Source organism: Gymnogyps californianus, chromosome 18 (assembly GCF_018139145.2).
Source record: "Gymnogyps californianus isolate 813 chromosome 18, ASM1813914v2, whole genome shotgun sequence".
In the NCBI taxonomy this organism is placed as follows: Eukaryota; Metazoa; Chordata; class Aves; order Accipitriformes; family Cathartidae; genus Gymnogyps; species Gymnogyps californianus.
Genome location: NC_059488.1, coordinates 2,956,007 through 2,974,599, shown reverse-complemented (window position 1 = coordinate 2,974,599; position 18,593 = coordinate 2,956,007). Strand labels below are relative to the sequence as shown.

The following is an 18,593-nucleotide window of genomic DNA, read 5'->3' as shown; positions in this document are numbered from 1 at the left end:
CTAAATCTACCTTGAACCTTGACTTTCCTCAAGCATTTCATAGCCAAGGCTGCAGGGAGGGACCTGCACCGCATCTGCCCGTTCAAACTCAGCAGCAGCCACAGAAACCCTGTGCTCTCTTCCCTTTTTTACAGTAATACAGTTTTGCAAGTAGAAAGGGCTGGTCAGGATGATCTAGTCAGTTTACCTCATCAGCCACAAGATGTTCCTAATTTTGCTGAGATTTGGAACCACGCCAAGAAAGTTGATATACTTTTTTGTTTGGCTCTCAGTGCTGGCTCAGATTCTCTAATCAACGACCTGCTTTAACATGAGCCAGAGGTGTCTGAATGTTTGCACATGAGATACCTAAAACGTTGATACACAAACAATTACTAATCTCAACTGCGGGATATAAATCACACCTGTGTGCTTTGTTACTTGATAGTGGCAACTCTATTCATCAGCAGATCAATTATGCTAACAATGCTCATAAATAACTTTCCTGTTTATTATAATTAGATATCGGTGTGAATGTGACTTGTCTAACATGCTGATGTGCAAGACCATTCATCCGGTTTGAACTTGGGTAGAGTTCTTAAACCTGATTTTTAAACTTTAGCTGATATAGATCAGAGATAATTCCCTGATAATTCCACCCAAGAAATTTTTTTCATCCATTTGCTTTTACTGCTCTGCATCTGTTGTAAGTTTTGAGAAACTTTATGACTGCCCTTCCTTTCCTGTCCATTTTGGTCTTTTCCCCATCCCCAAATACTGCTATATTATGCAGGACCCACATTAACACCCAGGCACTGCTTGTTTGCCCCAGGAAACCTGCTGTTTGAAAAGCGCAGTTGGTCTAAAATGCTACGTCTCACTGAGGACCAGGACTGAACTCCTGCTTTCATCACCGATTTCCTCCGTGAGCATAAACCAGTCGCTCGCTCTTGGTACCCCTTGCTTTACATACAGCTGTGAGAAGGAGATGACGTGTTTTTCTCACTTTGGTGATTCACACGCGATGAATCCTCTTGAGGCAGGGACCTCTGCTTGCTGACAGGCCACCGCGGACTCATCCAACCCAGCCTGCGATCTACGTGCCTGCGATGGGGAGCACGGTTGCCCGCGTTCCCTCCCGACTCATAGGGACTCTCGCCACCTCCGGCTGGTGACTGGGGTTGCAGAGGACCTGACTCACCCCTCACCCTGCCCTGCACCCCGGGAGGGCTACGGTCCTGCCTTCCACGTCCTCGTTAGTGCTAAGAGTTCAGGGCTGTGGAAATGGGAAGGCGATCAGCCCAGGCAATGGAAAGACCTCGTTAATAGCGTAGGGTGGCTAACTGAAGTTGATTGATTGACTTGTGAGCAAACAGCACTGAGGAGAAGGCAGGCTGAGTTTTAACTTGAGTCAGCATCACCAAACCAGCTCGTGGGAGATATAGTACCTGCAGTGCCCAGAGCAGTGGGACCAGGACCCCGGTTGGGGGCACTGGGTACTCCCAGAAGACCTGGAGACGTGGCAGTGCCTCCAGGCAAAAAGCTTTTCTGTGCTTGGAGTATATCCCAGCAGCTGTACATAACAAAAAGAAGAAACTGCACATCCTCCTTTTGGATTTTAAAGGTGTCAAACGGTCTGTTTGGAAGTGCTGGTCTCTCTCCTCATTCCTGTTCTCAGTCATGAAATAAAGATCACTAGCACCACCAGGCAGCCCTTGTGCTAAAATTCAAAGCTAACCCTCTGGGATGCAGGCAAGTCTCTGCTCTTAACGGTACCCTTACAGATACACAGCTGGCCACTTTGCTAAGAGTGTTTTTCAGCAGCGTTTGTAAGGTGACTTGCAAAGGTTTGATAGGATCCACTGACGTCCTGTACCGGTGATATATTGTGTGGCACCTTTGCACAGAGCTGACACGCCATTCTCCCACTGCACCGACAGTACTTGTCATTTCCCTGAATCCCTTCCACTTCCGTCTTTTCCTAAAGAGGTGGATTTTCTGCATACCCAGCTCCTCTGGACAAGCCCTATAGATCTGTGTGGAGAAGAGCTGTTTCCCTTCTCCAGCCTCCTGATGGTGCAGCCTTATCAGCACCGTCTCACAGTAGTCCTGACCTGTATAATACACCCGGGCACGAATGCGTCAGCAATGCTCAGTGCGCTAACGATAAGACTAATAATACATACCTCATGGGCTAAACACACAAGGATGCATTTATCACCCATTTGCTACAGGTAAGGAGCTGAAACACAGATAAACCTGGCGTGCACTGGAAGTCCTGTGTGCATCACCCACCACCACACGTGTGGCTTGCTCTGTTTGAGGAGTGACTCCGCACAGCAACTTTTACTTTTTTAAAAGCATCTGTATGACTCACAGAGAGCATCCCTGAGCATTATGCCCAGTGAAGCATCACCGATACTGGGAGGCACATTTCTTTTCCAATCATCCCTCAGGGCCAAGGCCTGAGGAAAAAAATGTTAAAAAGGATGGCTTTGCCCTTGGCATGCTGAAAGACGGGCGCCTCATCTCTGATGCAGGGCATGCAGCCTGCTAACATGAGCAGATCTGGAACAGACCTCTGCTCCCACAGCACTTGTTTTGCCTTCAGCCCTCTCCTCTGGCTGCATCATTAGCCTGGGATTTCCGCTAAAGCACAACAGCTATATGAAACCCAGCTTGTTTGCTTTTCTACTTAATAAATAAACCTCATTTCGCAGATTGCTGTTTTGATTAGCCAAGTGGAAGCTGCTGTTTGAACAGTAAGGTGCTTATCTGAAAACGTAAAGCTCTTGAATAAACTATTCCAGAGGGGTGAGCTCAGATCTAGTAGGCCAGGCTATTTTTAAGTCTCTGTTTTATTTAATGGACCTAAGTTTTCAGGCTAGCCCAGGAACTCAGTGCTGGATCCGGGATATAAATAGAAACAAGTCTAGCAGGCTACAAAAATAAACCAGTTTGAGATGCCTGGTTCCAGCTATCTGCCTACAGCCCTCGCTCTTGGCACCCAGACAAGCAGCCAGTTGGGAGGAAGGACCCGGACGTCACGGCCAACGTGACCATCCGCTCTGCCGCTTGGCTTTGCTCACCGTAAGCAAACTGGCTATGACGAGGTCACCTGTTTATAAGGAAAAATGTCTTACTCAGACCAAAAAGAGGCTTGGAAACTCATCCCCCACATAGCTTGGCACCTGCTTTGGGAAGAAAAGGCCCATGCTCTACACCAGTCTGCTCCATTTCTGCTGCAAGCTTCTTTGGTTTCCCAATGTCCCAATGAGAGGGACAGGGCACCCCTGGGTGCTAAAACTCCCTGCCTCCCCCAGGCCAGGGATACACAGAGAAAAGGATGGTAGGAGAAAAAAAAATCCAAAAGCTAATGCCAAGCATAGGGAAGAAAATATTATATGAGCGTAGGGCCAACAGCTACAAGAGAATCGCAGAATTTCATCAGCTTCTCAAAAGGCCTGGCTATTTCAGCAAGCGCGGCCACTCAGACGATTTGTTTCCCTTTTCCAAAATTAGACTGAACCAGGATGCTGCCAGCTGGCAACCAGGGAAAAGTCTCCCAGCAGCATCCTCCAAAAAAGCCATTTTCTGGAGCGCATCATGGGAAACCACCACAACGTGCATGCTCTGGGCACATCTCACCGGCAGCTGCCGAGCACATCTGCACCAGCCCTCGCCTGCGCTTCTCCAGCGCTCCCACCCTGCCCCACAAAGGTGCTTTCGGGTGGGTTTGTATCAACAGCAGTCGGGCGCTCCTGGGTCACCACCTCCCGCTACGCCAGGCTTCAGAGGTCTGGGGGACGAAAGTGGCTCTTTTGCCTGCAGAAGGCACACAGTGTCCATCGCTGGTTTGGTTTTACTCCTTCTGGAACAAATTATTTGCGCTTCCCAAGGACCAGCCTCTCCCTGTTCCTTCTTTGAACTGGCATCTCCCAGCCCAGCCACGATCAGCTTTTGGCAAGGGGTTGCACAGAGAAGTAGTTAAAAAAGGGGGTCACTGCCTTAGATGCTTTGTGGGTGAGATACAGTGGGGGAGGCAGCGTGCATGCTGCCATTGCAGAAACAGCAAATGGAGAAGAAGAAATTGTAGCCGTGTTCCTGCAAGCACCATGGGCAGAATGCCAAAGCCCCCAGCTCCCACACAGTCCCAAAACACAGGGAGAGTTTTGAGAGCGACTGGCTCCCAGTCACAGAGAAAGCCTATGATAAAGCCTGGATGGAGCCTAAATTGCCCAAACCCCTGTAGCCACAGGACTCTGCACTCCCTGACATCAGCGGCTTCAGATCTGCAGAGCGAAACCACACTGATGAGTTTTCTCATGTCTTTCAAGCGTGTTGCAGTAGCTTCGTGCCACAGCAATTTGTAATACAGATTTTCAATACTATCCAGGAGTTAATGTAACCCTGTCTCTAGTGCCAATGGATGTGATACAGCAGAGCTGCTGGAATGGATTAGGTACAGAGCTTTTTACCAACAGAAATATGGATGAATGCAAATTTATAAAAACCCTCTATCTAGCAGCCTATCATAGGAAATGAATTCTAAAGCATCCTCCAGGAAATTACAGTGTTGGCAAAATTCATCTGAACAACATTTAATCTCCTTGGTACTTTGTCATTTTTTTATCCCATTTCTCAATTTTTTTTCTTGGGTTCTTACAAAAGAAGAATAAGAACAGTACTAGTGTAAGGAGGCCGAGGGAAAATATGAGCTAGCTGGGGTTATTTCTGTGAACAGCTATAGTAATGGGCTTGAACATACAGTGACAGCAAATGAGACCGTAATTCTTCATAGGTATGTATTTAATAATCCAAAGTCTGGAAGGAGATGATTAATTGCCTTTGTAGGGAATTATTTATTAAGATTTATACCAAGGAGGAAATAATATTTTCTTGGAATCAATGTATCTTTACTAGTATGTTAAAAAAAAAAAAAAGGAATTAATAGTTTTTTGAGACCTCTCTTTTGACAAAACCTGTCACAGCCCACATCAGTCATTTAACTCCCAGCTGCGCCCTCTTTCCCTCTCCCGTCTGAGTCCTGCCCTACCTGTTGTCTCTTGCTATAGCACCCAGGACCCGGGGAGGGGGTTGCAGGGCTGCAGCAGCACCCCAGGGCCTCCGAGACCCTGGTGCTTGGGATCCCGCACAGGCACGGATGCAGACCCGCAGCAGGGTCCATGCCGTGGGGCGGTGCGAGGCCACGTGCCCTGGGAGTGAGCTGCTCCTTGCACAACTGCCCCGGGCAAGAGCTGTGACGTGCTGCATTTTTTTATCCCATCAGCTTCCTCCAGCCTCTCTCACAGGGGGTGCTTTGCCCAAACAAAATAAAGCACGGTCCCTGCCCAGAAAAATGCCTTAGCTAATCAGATGTGAAGGAAATGGAGAAATGAAGCCGCTTGCGTAAGAGCCCAGCGAAAGCAAAGCCAGGAGTGGAGCTGGTATCTCCTGCCCTACCCCAGGCACCTGACTGGTGCGCCTCTTTAGGAAACCTCCCACACTATTTGTCACATCCTCCACGTCTGGCTTGTCTCATGGTGAAGGAGAAGAGCGAGGATTAAAAAGGAGGGTCGGCTCTGCAGGGGTGCTGCGTGGCTCCACGCGGAAACGCTGAGCACGGTTGGCAGGACAGCCTCAGGTTACCTGCAGAGCACCCGTCCTGCACCGACTTGTGCACTGCCAGAGCGTGCCAGGTGGCAGAGTCCTTTTGGCATTTCTTTACCCCAGGAGACGTCATCTGTCCTTTATAGGGGTGACTCCTGAAGATCACAGGCACATCTCACAACAGAGATCTCAGTTTTTTCACTCGTCTTGCCACAATTAACTCTAGTGGTGAGATTTCGACTGTGTCTGTTAGATTATTCGCTGGATTGGACCTACGGAGACAGCATCTGCTGTGCAGCGTGGGAATCTCTCCTTGATTTCTTCTCATTACCCCTCAATAGTTATTAATCTCTTTTTCCTAGGAACACTTTCCTCAGGGACACTGGGGGTAGATTTCAGGATCAGGCAGAAAGTCCTGGCTCTATCACCCCAGCCCAGAAACTGCTGCAGAGATAGGACAGGCACCATCGACTGCTGCTACCTGCAAAGGAAATTCTCCTGCTGTGCAACAGGGAGAGCAAGAGCAGACTCGAGCTGTCCCACGCAGCAGCAGCTTTGACTCAGCAGCTGCTCCTCAGTGATCTGGAGCAGCAGCACTGTATTCCCTGTGCTCACGGCCAAGCACGACCGATGCATGCCTTGGGGTCTCACTTAATCCCGATCTCCTGCCCTGGCTCAGATAAGCAGAGCATGATTCTTGCTCAGCCCAACTGTTCTCATGTAGCAACAAGAGGTCCTGTTTTCTCTAATTGGGGTCAATCTCACACCACAAAGCTTCAGCTGAGACAAGCATCACAAGCCTTTTTGACCACCCCTTTTGCAAGACCCATCGTCACCTCCATGTGCAGCATTGTGCTCTTAGCATTTGCAAAGAAAGAGGCGAGTGACTGCACGCAGCACGGAGCAGGCAAGCATCAGGTCTCGTCTCCATGGTCACACTCAGCATTGTCGCTGCTTATCTGGGGTCTACATGAAATCTTGCAAAAACCTCAGAGTTGTGACTTTTTTAGCAAATTTTCAGCACTTCCCAATTCCAGTCAGGCAGAACATCTGACGAGAAGCAGCTTTCCTGCAGTCAGCCTTTTGGTTTCAGGCACCGCGGGATCCCCAGTGATGGGGACTACAGGGCTGAGGGTGCTCCTGTGCCCCGGGTCCCCTCCGTGGTGCCACATGCTGAACATGCACCTGGGTGGGAGCAGCTTCTCATCTCACCGCTTTGCTCGTGGACCTGCCTCCTACTGCCACATCCCTGTCCAAAAAGGGATGCTGATTTAGCCAACCTAATTTAGAAAGTGGTTTAATCGACTTAACCTCCCTGTGCTAAGGCTAACGAGTCACTTGAAAGCAGCTTGTCTTAGAGGGGTTAGTCAGGCCTTTGTTTGGGATTTTCAAAGCCTCACAACCCACAACATGAGTCCCACTGGAAGTCTGTTAGGTGGTTCTGAAAATCCCACTCTCCATCTGCTCTGAGATTTCAGTATTGCAGAAGCTTTGGCTGGCTGGGCTTTTTGCAAAGACATCAATTTCACCCTCTAATAGGCACAGAAAACTTGATTGCAGCCCCACTTACAGTGTTGTAAATCCAGGCTAACCGTATTAAAGTCAAGGGAGCCGACGCTGGAGACTTAAAACTACTATGAGTAAAAGTCACATCAGGTCTATGCAGTCAACAGCCTGGCCTACAGCCACCCTGGGCTGATTTGTAAAGCAGCCTCAAGAAATTTTTCTATAAATGTTCCATTAATATTAACAGCTAAATCCCTGGCCTGCTCTAAAAACCTCACCCCCGTCTAAGTTAGTAGCAACCGTTCTTATTTAATTTGCTCCCAAAGCTGACAGACCACACCATCAGTACTTGCAAGCTGATGTAGTTCCCGTGAAGTCAATTGCATTTATTACTGTCACTAGCAGGGGCATAGTTAGTACCCTGGCTAAGGACCAAGTTTTTGCACCATCCCCTTTCAAGGTACTGGACAAAATCTGATCAGAAACCACCAAAGACCTCAGTGCTACGACTTCTTCCTCAATTTTTCATCTAAACTTCACCTAGCGGAAAATTCCCCATGACTATGAATTCTAGTGGGTTATTTTCTCCTTCAAGAAATGACTTTTGAGGCTTTCTAGTATTCTCCCACCACAAGAAACAGTTTTAAGTAAAACACACCCTGAAGCTGAGGCATCGGTCCTTGCATTATGCCCAGCACATGAGGTATGCTGGGCAATATTCACCAAATGATGCGGCTTATTAATAGGAAGAGAGCGGCCTTTTTTTTTCCTGAGCTAAAAGCAGCAACTGAGCCAACAGCCAAGCAGCCTGGTCTACCCTGCACCTAATAAATCCTTTGGCACTGATTTCCCCGTGGCTCCTTGTGACGGTGAAGCAGGGCTCAGCAAGGCACAGTTCACCCCGCACTGCTTAAACTTTCCCCGGTCCCTGACTAACCACGTCCCAAACCTGACTAATACCCAAAGCAATGGTTTCACTAGGTGAGAAGGAGGAATTAAATACCATTTCATGTAAATAATAACTGGCTATTTAAACATGACAGCCCAAGCCAGAGGGAGTATCTTGCCTCAGCAAGAATGCCTTGATATTTCCTACTTGCAGCCCAGAGGATCCTCGTCTCTTGTCTCACCTGCCCTGTGCCCTAACCACCAGACTGCATGGCCCTGGGCGTAAAAAAAACCCAGGAGCTTCAAATGCTCAAAGGAAGAGTGCAGCCATTCATTACTGCTATCACTGATGGCTCCTGCTGCAGCTTTCTCATTGTTTCAGCCTGAAAAAAAAAAAAAAAAATCTGTGGTCCGACCACATAACAACACACAGTGTTGTCAGGCGAGACACTTCCCTTTCCATCCTGCTGCTGTAGTCTCTCTTTTATTACTGGAAGCTCTGCTGTGCGTTACGAGCCATTGTTTATCATTGGAAATGAATCTGGGGTCACAAAAAACCCAAAAGTCATAATACTCAGTCATGAGCCAAACGTCCTTTGCTCATTTGGCTGCCCTACAGCATTGTAGCATGATTTAACCACAGACGTGATTCTTTCCTAATAAAAAACTGCATCACAAGACCCATTGCAAACAGAGCAGTAATATCCAAGGATTGTGGATAAATACTTTCTGCTTGAATATGTAAGGATCCCGATACTACTTTTGGCTTCAGTCAAAACCAGTTCATCTCTTGAAGTCAGGAGATCTCGTTCTTGGTGAGAGGTGAACCCGGATGCCAGCAGGGAGGGAGGAAGAGCATCTGCATCACGCTCTGCCATGGCGTGCTCCAGGCAGTGCCTGCCGAGCCGGCTGACAGAGGGACGGACGGCTCCCTCGCTCTCCCACGTCCCGCTAAATCCAGCCTGGGGACTGATGCATACTGGTGTGGTTGCACTGATGCCCACACTGAGTGAAAAACACAACCACAGCTTTTAGAGAGAAGGCAAATTTACACTTCTAAATTGTTTCAGATCATGTGAACAGTCAGTTTTAGTTTTAGTTTTAGTTCATAACGTGAATTGACTGAAAATCTGAAACCGGAAAGTAATCAAAAGAGAATCCGAAGAGTGGGCAGCTCATAAAAGAAAAATAAAGGCACAGTAGCAAACCCTCCCCATGAAGAAAAATAGAAAGTGTTATGAAGAACCAGCTTAGTTGCAACAAGAAGTCTTTCAGAAAATCAGAATGAGCAGTACAACACCTAGAAATGAGGATATATGGGTAAATACTGTCTAAGAGTAGCACAAGTTTTTAGTGATAAACTCAAATGCTGAGATGCAAACTGAGATGTAGATAGAAAGGGTTAAGAGAGACACCGAAGAAAGGTTTTCTGCATTCATCGGAACTAAGAGGAGAAGAAAAGGAAACACTGAGAGCCACAGGGAAAGCTACAGTATTAGATACCCTTATTGTTTCAGTTTTCAGAGAAAAAAAACCAGGCTCAATTCTCACCAGCTGCCCAGCAGTGAGGCAGGAATACAGCACAAAATAAAGACTGTATACGTTTAAAAAAAAATGCATCGAATATATGGTAGTATTGAACACTCTGGTATTTAATGGGTGAAAGACTCTGAAGCACTAACAGCCATCCCAAAATCTCCTTGAAGACAGTGGTGCCCTGGGGGCCAGAGGAAGGGGAGAGACAAGCCAGTCACCCAGAAAGGCAGGGTAAAGCAGAGCGTGGATGGTCAGGAACACGCAACATTAAAAGGCTGAACAGTCTCTATGTGAGCCCTCTGAGGACACTGCAATGGCAAGAGACAACCAAGCAGCATTTCTCAAGAGCAAACTGGGTCACAGAACAGCCTTTCTGGCAGGTATCTGGCTGTGTGGATAAGAAGGAAGCAGATATATCCAGTTTCAGGAGGGCTTTCAGCGCTGTTTTACATGTATGCCTTTTTTGTATGGGTTTTTAAGGCTGCCCTACATGACAGCAGGCTGCTGAAGAAGATACACATGACTCCTTGCAGCTCTGACTTGCCATGTTCACTCATATATGTGCACCCAGAGAAGATGCAGGGGACAGTGATCTTTATCCTGTGCTTTGTAGGCAAATTATCTCAAAATACTGTTCCTTCAGAGGTTGCCAGTAATTGCTAGAAATGTCCAGCCAAGAATGATAACCGCAGCAAGGCCGGGCCAGGTGATGGCTCCCATGCCATTAAAATGATTAGCAAACAGCAGGAGATGAAATACACCCCGAGGGATCTTCTCTGTTGGCTCTGCTGCTGGTATTTGCTCAGAGTGCCTGGGGATGAGCCAAGCCGGGCTGACATTGCTGCCACCCATCTACCCTTGCTCCACAGGGGACAAAGCAATCCACCGTCTCTCCCTGGGGCTCTTACAAGCCCCCCATCCCTCCTGAAACCCTCCCCACGATGGCTGGGCGCTTTCGATGTCATGGTTATCAATTTCTGAGTTGCATTGGTGTCTCTGTTCCCTCTCAGCAAGGATGTCACCTTGCCAAGGGCTGGGAAAGGCACAGGCAAACAATTTTGGGGGTGTTTTGCCATGAAAGGCTTGCAGTCACGTTCATCTCTCCTCAGACTTGCAAATGCCAGGACCAATTATTCAGAAATATGCTTTTTGCAATGACTGCATCCAGGCTGGAGAGGAGGAGCTGGGCTGGGCCAGTGGCACAGGCCTGCCAGCAGAAATGAGCGCCATGCCACAGCAAAGAGGTCACCAAGGCGACAAGAGCCAGTCCCACCTGAGGAGTGTTTGATTCCACAGGTATTCCCCACCGTCGATGCCAAGAACAAAGCATCTGGAAAAACACGATGCCGACTTTGGCTCCAAAAAAAGCTTTTCAGTGTCTTGTTACCCATAGTCACGAATAATTGCCATCGCAAGACTCTCACTGGCTCCTGCGCACCAAGACCCCTCTGTCCCTGCATGCCAGACCTCTGGAGGAAAGCCTTGTTTGGACTTGCTGACATTTTGCTTACGCCTTGACTCCTCCTGATGCCAGTGAGGTTTTCCGACGCAGCGCATCAGCCTGCCTGTGGCTGTTCTTCAGCACTTAAGTAGACAGCAGCAGCACCATGTTCACAGAAGCGCATTTTGCCTCTTGGCTGCCCCGCAGCCTGCTGAGCTGCTCCGGAGCAGCGGCCACAACGCTCAGCTGGTTTGCAGTGACCCAGCCCCCTGGGTGCTAAATGCCACCCTTCCTTTCTTCTGAACTGGACCAGACCCCTAAACCCATCTCGCCCAGCTTATTTCCTCCTAAGCAAGCAGGTGTTCAAAGAAAGGTGTGACTGTGGAGCTAAGCTGAAGTGCTGGGAGAAGGGCAGGTGTAGCAATGCTGAGGGTAAAATCCACCAATAAAATTGGGAAAATAGTGGGCATTTAGCTGTGGCCACATCACTCCTTGTAACAGCTCTAGTTTCATTCACACTAAAGGTGTCTTCAGTTCTATCTGCAGAACCCACAGGTCACGGAGGTGGCTACAGCGGAGATGCGCTGAAATGGAGTCAGAATGTGGCTGGAGATGAGGTCTCTCATTAACTTCACAGGTTAATGTCCTGTGGTCATGGGCAATATCAGAGGTTTTAATGGATGATAGGTTGCCTGCAGCCCATGCATTAATTTGATGACTAATTTTTTAGAGGCGCTTGCACTTCTTGAGAAGGACAATCAAGAGGCTGAGGCGTCTCATCTTCAGAAAAGCTCAGGTCTCACATCAGCACTCAGATAACTGCCCTGTTTTTTCCAAGGTCCTGGAGCGCTGGGCGCCGTGCTTTACAGAAAACATGGCCTTGAGTAGCCTGATATAAACTGCAAAGTGCTGAGCACTTATGACCATAATTTGCTGCTTACAAGGGGATTGAGCTGTTCTGAAAGCCCAGCCCAGATTATGGGTTTCAAATACTAGAAAATCTGTTCCTGAGCTCTTAATCCAGTTTATGGGCTCATCACGAACGGAGCTGAGCCATTCTTGGAAGGAAAACTTGGCAAAAGCGGTCTTTCTCCACTGTATCAGTAGCCACCACATTCAAAACTCAGGCCAACAAATCTAGATGGGGGAGTAATTAAAACCTGTAACAGCCTCTCTCCATGACTGAGGGAAGCGGTGATATCGGGGCAGCAGCCAGAGCTAATTGCACAGGAACAGGACCGACACCGAGACTCACTTCTCAGGTTGCTCTCTAGGTCACGCGCCTGGATGGGAGCAGAACGCTCCTTGGCTCCAGTCGAGCTAAGCCTGCTTGTGCCAAAGAGCTGTCTTCTGCAGCCCCACCGAAAACAGCAGGTTGTGCCTTGATACCAGCAGTGCGTAGGAACTTCTTTTCCCCCTGCAGAACAAGGCACGGGGAGAGGAGCTCAATTCTTTTCTCCCATCAGCATTGCATTGGTACAGTGCTATTGAGGTTAATAGAGTTGTTCTCCCCCTATTTATACTTAGTGGGAACAAAACAGACCTGAATGTGGCTATTCTTTTTAAAAAGTCTCTTCTAACAATAGCTCTCTTTCAAGTAGCTTATTTACTGCCCATCTGTGACTCCGAAGTAAAATCTGTTCAGCTGTTGATCTAAAAGACTTCCCCTTCACAGCTAATCCTCAATGATTCTTGCTGTTCTCTGGCAGCCAGGCTGAATTCTCTCTCGATTGCCCACACCAATCAATCATACATTATCTATGCTTGAATTTGGTTAAGATTCTGGCTAATGATGCATGAGATAGAAGAGGACTCAGCTGATGTAGTCTTAGTTGTGGTGCTCAGTAAAAGTGGTTGAAGTGGAAAAAATAGCTAAGATGGATTTTTGCCATTAAAAATCAACTTATCTGATTTAGTGCATGGATAGGAGTAGATGCACTGATTAAAATCATGACGCATTTGTGGAGTCTCACACATCAGCAAGGGAAATACGAAGCGGAAGAAGGGCCTGAGAAGTATTTGCTGCAGATAAGCACGATGAGCGCCATAGGAGAGCACCTGTACAAATGCATGGGCGCCTCGCTGGGAGCAAGCAGAGAGCGGAGATGTTCTCCTAGCCCAGGAGACCTCAGGCAGCGCCCGATGTGCAGAGGCAGTGCACTGCAGGACAACCTCTCCTCCAAGGCCTCTCGCCACCCGCCTTTTCTCTTTAGCTTAGCACCATCTAGAGGGATGCTTCTGCAAACCCAAGGCGTCAGCTCTACAGTGCACATTTGGCAAAGAATAACACCCGTCTGAACCATACTGGGTTTGGAGTCAGGGGGAAACCAAACACTTGAAAGCAAAGCCTCAAGAGAGCAGTTTACTCCTCCAGCCGCCTTCACTATTCGTTAAAGCACAAGGCTGTGGTGCAATCATTCCCCTTGTCCTGGTGAGCTCTTCTGTGAAATGGAAAGATGGGTCCAAGAGAGGATTGGAACTTCTGGGGGCTTAGGGGGGAAGGTCTGGAGGGGGATGCTCAGGGTTTGGGGTTTTTTCTTGAATTTTTTTTTTTAAGCACCTAAAGATCTTGCATCACATACCCCTGCAGGCTGCAATGACGTCTGATGGTGTGATGGGGAGTCCTCTGTGGTTTAGAGCAGAGGTCATTCTTCATGTCTGTTCAAGGCTTTGCCTTTCACTAACACCACACAGCAGCATGACAGGACACCAGCTGAACTAAAGGTTTGTATGCTGCATTTTACACTTTTCAGCCCAGTGCATCAGAGCTTACTCAAATCTCCCGACGTGGAGAACACCAGAACAAGACCGAGGGCAGGGTGGAGTGACAGTAGCTCCTCTCTATCTCACACACTGATCTTGCACTTTCTTCTGCAGCAGCCCAGGCTGCTGACTTGCAGTGCCGTGAGATGCAATACCTGCACTCCATCAACCGTGTCTCTGGCCAACCTTATATAACCCTGAGGCAAGGCCATCGAAACCAAAGTCCAAAGTCCAACCTGCCGGAATCAGTGAGTGCTTAGTTAGGAGATAGGAAGCACATTGCCCTGGTCAAAGGGCAAAGCAGAAGCTTTCAGAATTCACCTGAGATTCGAGATTAAGGAATACGTACCAAGCATAAACAACAGCAAGGTTTTGCAAAACCTGCATTTCTTTAGTAACTGGCTGCAGTGACCCTGAGGACAAAAATCAAGCAGTGCTCTGGAGATGGTATGGGGAAAGGACCCTGGAGAAACCAAGGCCAATGCTACTGCCTACATCTTATCTGCTAGGGATGTCACCCTTACCTTCCCCTGTGTACAACGGGACGTGGTATAAGAGGGTTTGAAGGTCTGGCTAGGGGAGGGAAGGACATTCTCGCCCCTGCAGTGTTCAGACAGCAGCAGGAAAGGAGAGGAAACGTCCCTTTCTTCACCCCTGCTCCGCACAAGCAAAGCGCACGCTGCAGCGATCCTCTCCAGCTCAGCTTAGAGATCGCAGCACAAGGTTTACCTCCCACATCTCAAACCCAGGTCCTCCGTCAGCCGCAAAGCACCAACAGCAGCTCCTCCAGCTGAGGCCAAGCCACCTTTCCAGCATGGTCGGCTCAAACCTCGGTGCCGTCACCCGCAGCCGATGCTCAGAGTGCTTTCTCCTTTCCAGGAGGTGCAGGGATCCCACGCCCGGCACGGCGCAGCCCTGTCCAGAGGCAGCGCCAGGCTGAGCCTGCCTCCCCGCGCGTGACCGGGTGTTACTGGAGCAACGTCCCCGCGGGAGGGAAGGAAGGAGGAAGCCAGGCTGTAAAGAAATAAAACCACTGCAGAGCTGACTGCGAGAGGAGAGAGACGAAGAGACAGGCTGGCTGGAAAGGACAGCTTTGCTGAGCCTGGGAGAAAATGGTTTGAGTAATTATCAACGGTAAGGAAACCTCTCATTTGAGGCAAGAGAGCTTAGAGGGATTTCTGCACGGTAAATACTCTGCATATTTTATGGCCTTGGCTTGTGGGGGGAGAAAGGCTGGTGCTGGAGTGGTTTGAAACACAGCCAGGATACCAGACACAGTAACTCCCTTTTAGCCCGTTAAATCCAGTCGCCTCCATTTCCTCTGTTACTTTTGGCCATAACCTGCCACGGGTCCAGCGCAACCCCCCCGCTGATCCTCCTCTGCGAGGATCCCCAGCTCACAAAAAGGTCCCGCTCTGGGCTCTCTGGGGAGGGTTTATTCGGGGTAGCTGGTGTTTTGCATTGCTGCAGCGAGCAGACAGGTCTCCCCTTTCCCGCCAGCCTGCCGCTATGTGGCCAGGAAGATGGGGACCCTGTGCAGCCGGGAGCACCAGGAGCCATCACCCTGCCCGGCGCAGGCAGCCCCCCGCCGCCGCCACCAAAGTAAGTCTGCAGCTCGCTGGTGACGGGGACATCCACATGCCTCAGCCCCGACCACGCTGGGCATGGAGGGGCCAGGGCTTGCCTGGGCTCACAGGCTGGGGCCGGGGGGGGCACCTCCTGTTGCTGCCTGCTGTCGTGGGCAAGCTGCTGCCCTGCCTGCAGAGGAGATGCTCTGGGTCCCCAGCCCTCCCTGCCTGTGCTCCAGGGACCATGGTCTTCCTCAGAGCCAGGCGCTTTGTCTGAGGAAGAACCGTAACAGGTAGAAGTTGCAAAAGTTTATTTTCTTTCCTGCTTTATCTTCCCTCACTGGGTTTTGCCTTTAAATGTCATGGCTGCATCCCAGCCCCTGACAGAGAGGATGAGCAAATAGCAGTCTTTGGAAGGGAGGACAGACTTACTCTGGGGGTAATCAGAGGGGTGAGTGGATGTAACCTGCTGGAGCACCGCTTCCCCAGAGCTACGTCTCCCTGGGGCAATCTTTGCTATTTCAGTCACCCTGCTAAATACCAAAATGCATCACCACGCACCCCAGCTGGCAGTGAGAGATTTCTGTCCTCGCTGCCAATCTTCCCCAGCCCCTTCCTGGCCCATTTCAAACACACAAATCACTATGACTTTGCAGATCACTCATGCGATGCCTCCGAGAGCAGTTGCTCCTCCTGGCCGCCCCCGATTCAGCACGGCGGGTACGGCAAGGACCCTCCTGGCTCCTTGTCCCTGCCCCGGCGACAGGGGCTGCTCCCGGCGAGGAAGGCTCACCAGGGAGCTGCTCCTGCATCGCCCGGCCGTGCTGCTCAGGCGTTAAAGCTCGCTGTCAAAATGAAATAATTTTTGAACAGCAGACAGGGGAATCTCAGCATGGGAAAGATCTGCCCCACCAATACCAGTTTCACTGGTTCAGCTGAGTCACTCCTGGTTGCTCTTGTGCAAACAAGCCCAGAGCTGCACCCAGGCAGGAGCACATTCCCGGGCAGCTGCCAGGGCGGTCAGGTTGTGCCCCGTGGTCTCCTACCTCTGCCAGGAGGTTAGGGCTGTCACACGAGACTCACAGGGAAGGTGTAGGGCTGAGCCGTTCCCTTTCTGCTGCTCCCATGTGCTGTGTGCGAGGAGGAAAGGGAACTGCATGCCTAGGGGGTTCAATAAAATCTCCAGAATATCACCTTTCCCCTAAAATAACAGCTGGATCCTTAATGGGGGGACAAGGTGAGGGAAAGGGGATGTCTCCCTTCACTAATGCCTTAATTAAGTGCATATGAAGGAAAAGCAGAGTGTTAGTCATGTGGCCTGCAACGGGAGTCAGGACTTTGCAGAGGCCCCGAACGGGAAGATCAGGGCAGGCACTTGGGTGTACTAGCGAGAAGAATCAAACTCCTCCTTTGAAGAAGTTAAGCTCCTTCTCTGCAGTTAATTGCTGGGTGTTTAATTGCAATCAGGGGAGCTGTCCGGCTGGCACTAGCAGAGTGTCTGGCCCCGTGCCTGTCTGGCAGGTCGGGCAGACCAGCCCCTCAGCTGCTGTGGATGCAGGGGGCTGCACCAGCGCGAAGGGCAGCGGTGGTCTGCACCTCTTCTTAGCACGGAGCAGCCCACAGCTGTGAGCTCTGCGGCACCCCAGGGAAAGCTGGCCCAGGACAGGGTGCGAGGAGCATACAGCTCATCAGAGGACAGATCTGGCTGGGAAATGTGGATGATCTGGAGGCACCGGTGGTGTCCAGGTCACAGCTTGGAAACTACAGAGCTTTATCCCCTCCTTGCAGCAAGGTGGGCTCTGCTGGAGAGCTCTCTGTGTCATAAACCTGGCCTGACTCCCTCACACTTACCTAACGTTGCTTACGGTTCCCATCAGGAGGTTTTCTGAGCACCTTGCCACTTCATACCCCAGCCTTGTCCCTTCAGCAATAATCTTTCCCCTTGGCTAATCCTGAATCCCCCTCTTTTCTCCGATGCTTGTGCATTTGCAGATGTAAAGGCAGAGGTATCAGCAGCCCCCCAAGCAAGAGCCTCGCTTCCCAGGAACAGCAACCCCATCCAAGACCAGCCCTGCAGGTCCTGAGGGTAAAAGCCCTCATGGCCCTCCCCTGAAGGCCATGAGCTTTCTTCCCACCAGTTTCCCCAGGGAATCCGTTTGCTGGGAATCCTGCAGCCCAGGGATTGGAAAATATCAGCAAATCCCTCCTGTATCTGCTCTCAACACAGAAGCACAACGATAGAAAATGTCCTGATCGGTCTCTTGCTACCAGAATTTTCTAGCTGGCAGAAAAAAAGATTGCCAATGTGTATCAGATGCTCCCGGCACTTTTGGGCCATGGAACACCAGGGGAAGAGCATAAGCCATTGCATCCTAGCAGCAAATTGGATTTTTATACTGTGAAACTAAATTGTGCTCCCAATGATATTGGTATACATTCAGACAATTTCCATGAAGGTAGAATCAGCTCCTGAGCTGGAGTAAGGAGTCTTAGAGCTTAGGTTTGTGGAAATCCCATGATGTTTTGTACAACGCCCTTCCCCATGCCCAGTAAGCTGGTGAAGCTGTCCTTACTGGGCAGCCAGCACCCCGGTGTGATGCACAGCACCCACAGAGCAGAGGGCTGCAGGGACCGCAGTCGGATCCCCCCTCCAGCAAACCCCGCACCGTCACAGAGAGCAATGACAGCAGAATCGCAAACTCCGCATGTGCGGAGGGGAATCTGCCCGACCCCTTCCTGTGACAGACCCAGCTGAGCCAGAAATAAAGATGGATGAAAAGAGGCTGGTTGGGAGCGTGGTGGTTTTTCTCCTGGAAGAGGTTTGCTGTCATTACGGTGTTTGAACAGATGCTTTGGATCATACGTTGGGAGCACTGGGGCTCGCTGCTGAGGCTTGCCTTGCTGCTCTTGTAGGAAAAGATGGATCTTGTCTCACCATTGCTTGTGATGATAGAAACAACAGCGGAGGGAGCAGAGTCATCCTGCACCCCTGGGGAGAGCTGGCTGTAAGCTCCTGGGTCTCCAGGGCCCAGCCTCTTGCTGCCACCCTGGGCGATGGTTTGGCCTTCTGTACCAAAACTTTTCTGGTACAGTGTCGCGTGAGGAGGAGATGCTCGGTGGCAGGATGGGATGTACACAATGGAGGGATGTGCACAAACTGCTGACCTTAATTTTAAAACCCTCCTGGCTTTGTGCGGGGCAGGTGTCCCACGCTGAGCTTTGTTAAGGTGGGAGAGGCACAAGCCTTGCCTGGTGGGCTGCGGGGCTCTGCCAGAGGTGGACAGGGAGGGAGGGTGGGCAGG

General features: G+C 50.0%; 1 long non-coding RNA gene across 1 annotated transcript; it reads left to right on the top strand.

Annotated features, from left to right (window-relative positions):
* Positions 1–14,744: 14,744 nt before the first annotated feature.
* On the top strand, positions 14,745–18,058 carry LOC127023755 (uncharacterized). The gene is made up of 3 exons (XR_007767469.1): positions 14,745–14,857; positions 15,224–15,325; positions 17,284–18,058. It is a non-coding gene; the product is annotated as an uncharacterized LOC127023755 (long non-coding RNA).
* The last annotated feature ends 535 nt before the right edge of the window (positions 18,059–18,593 follow it).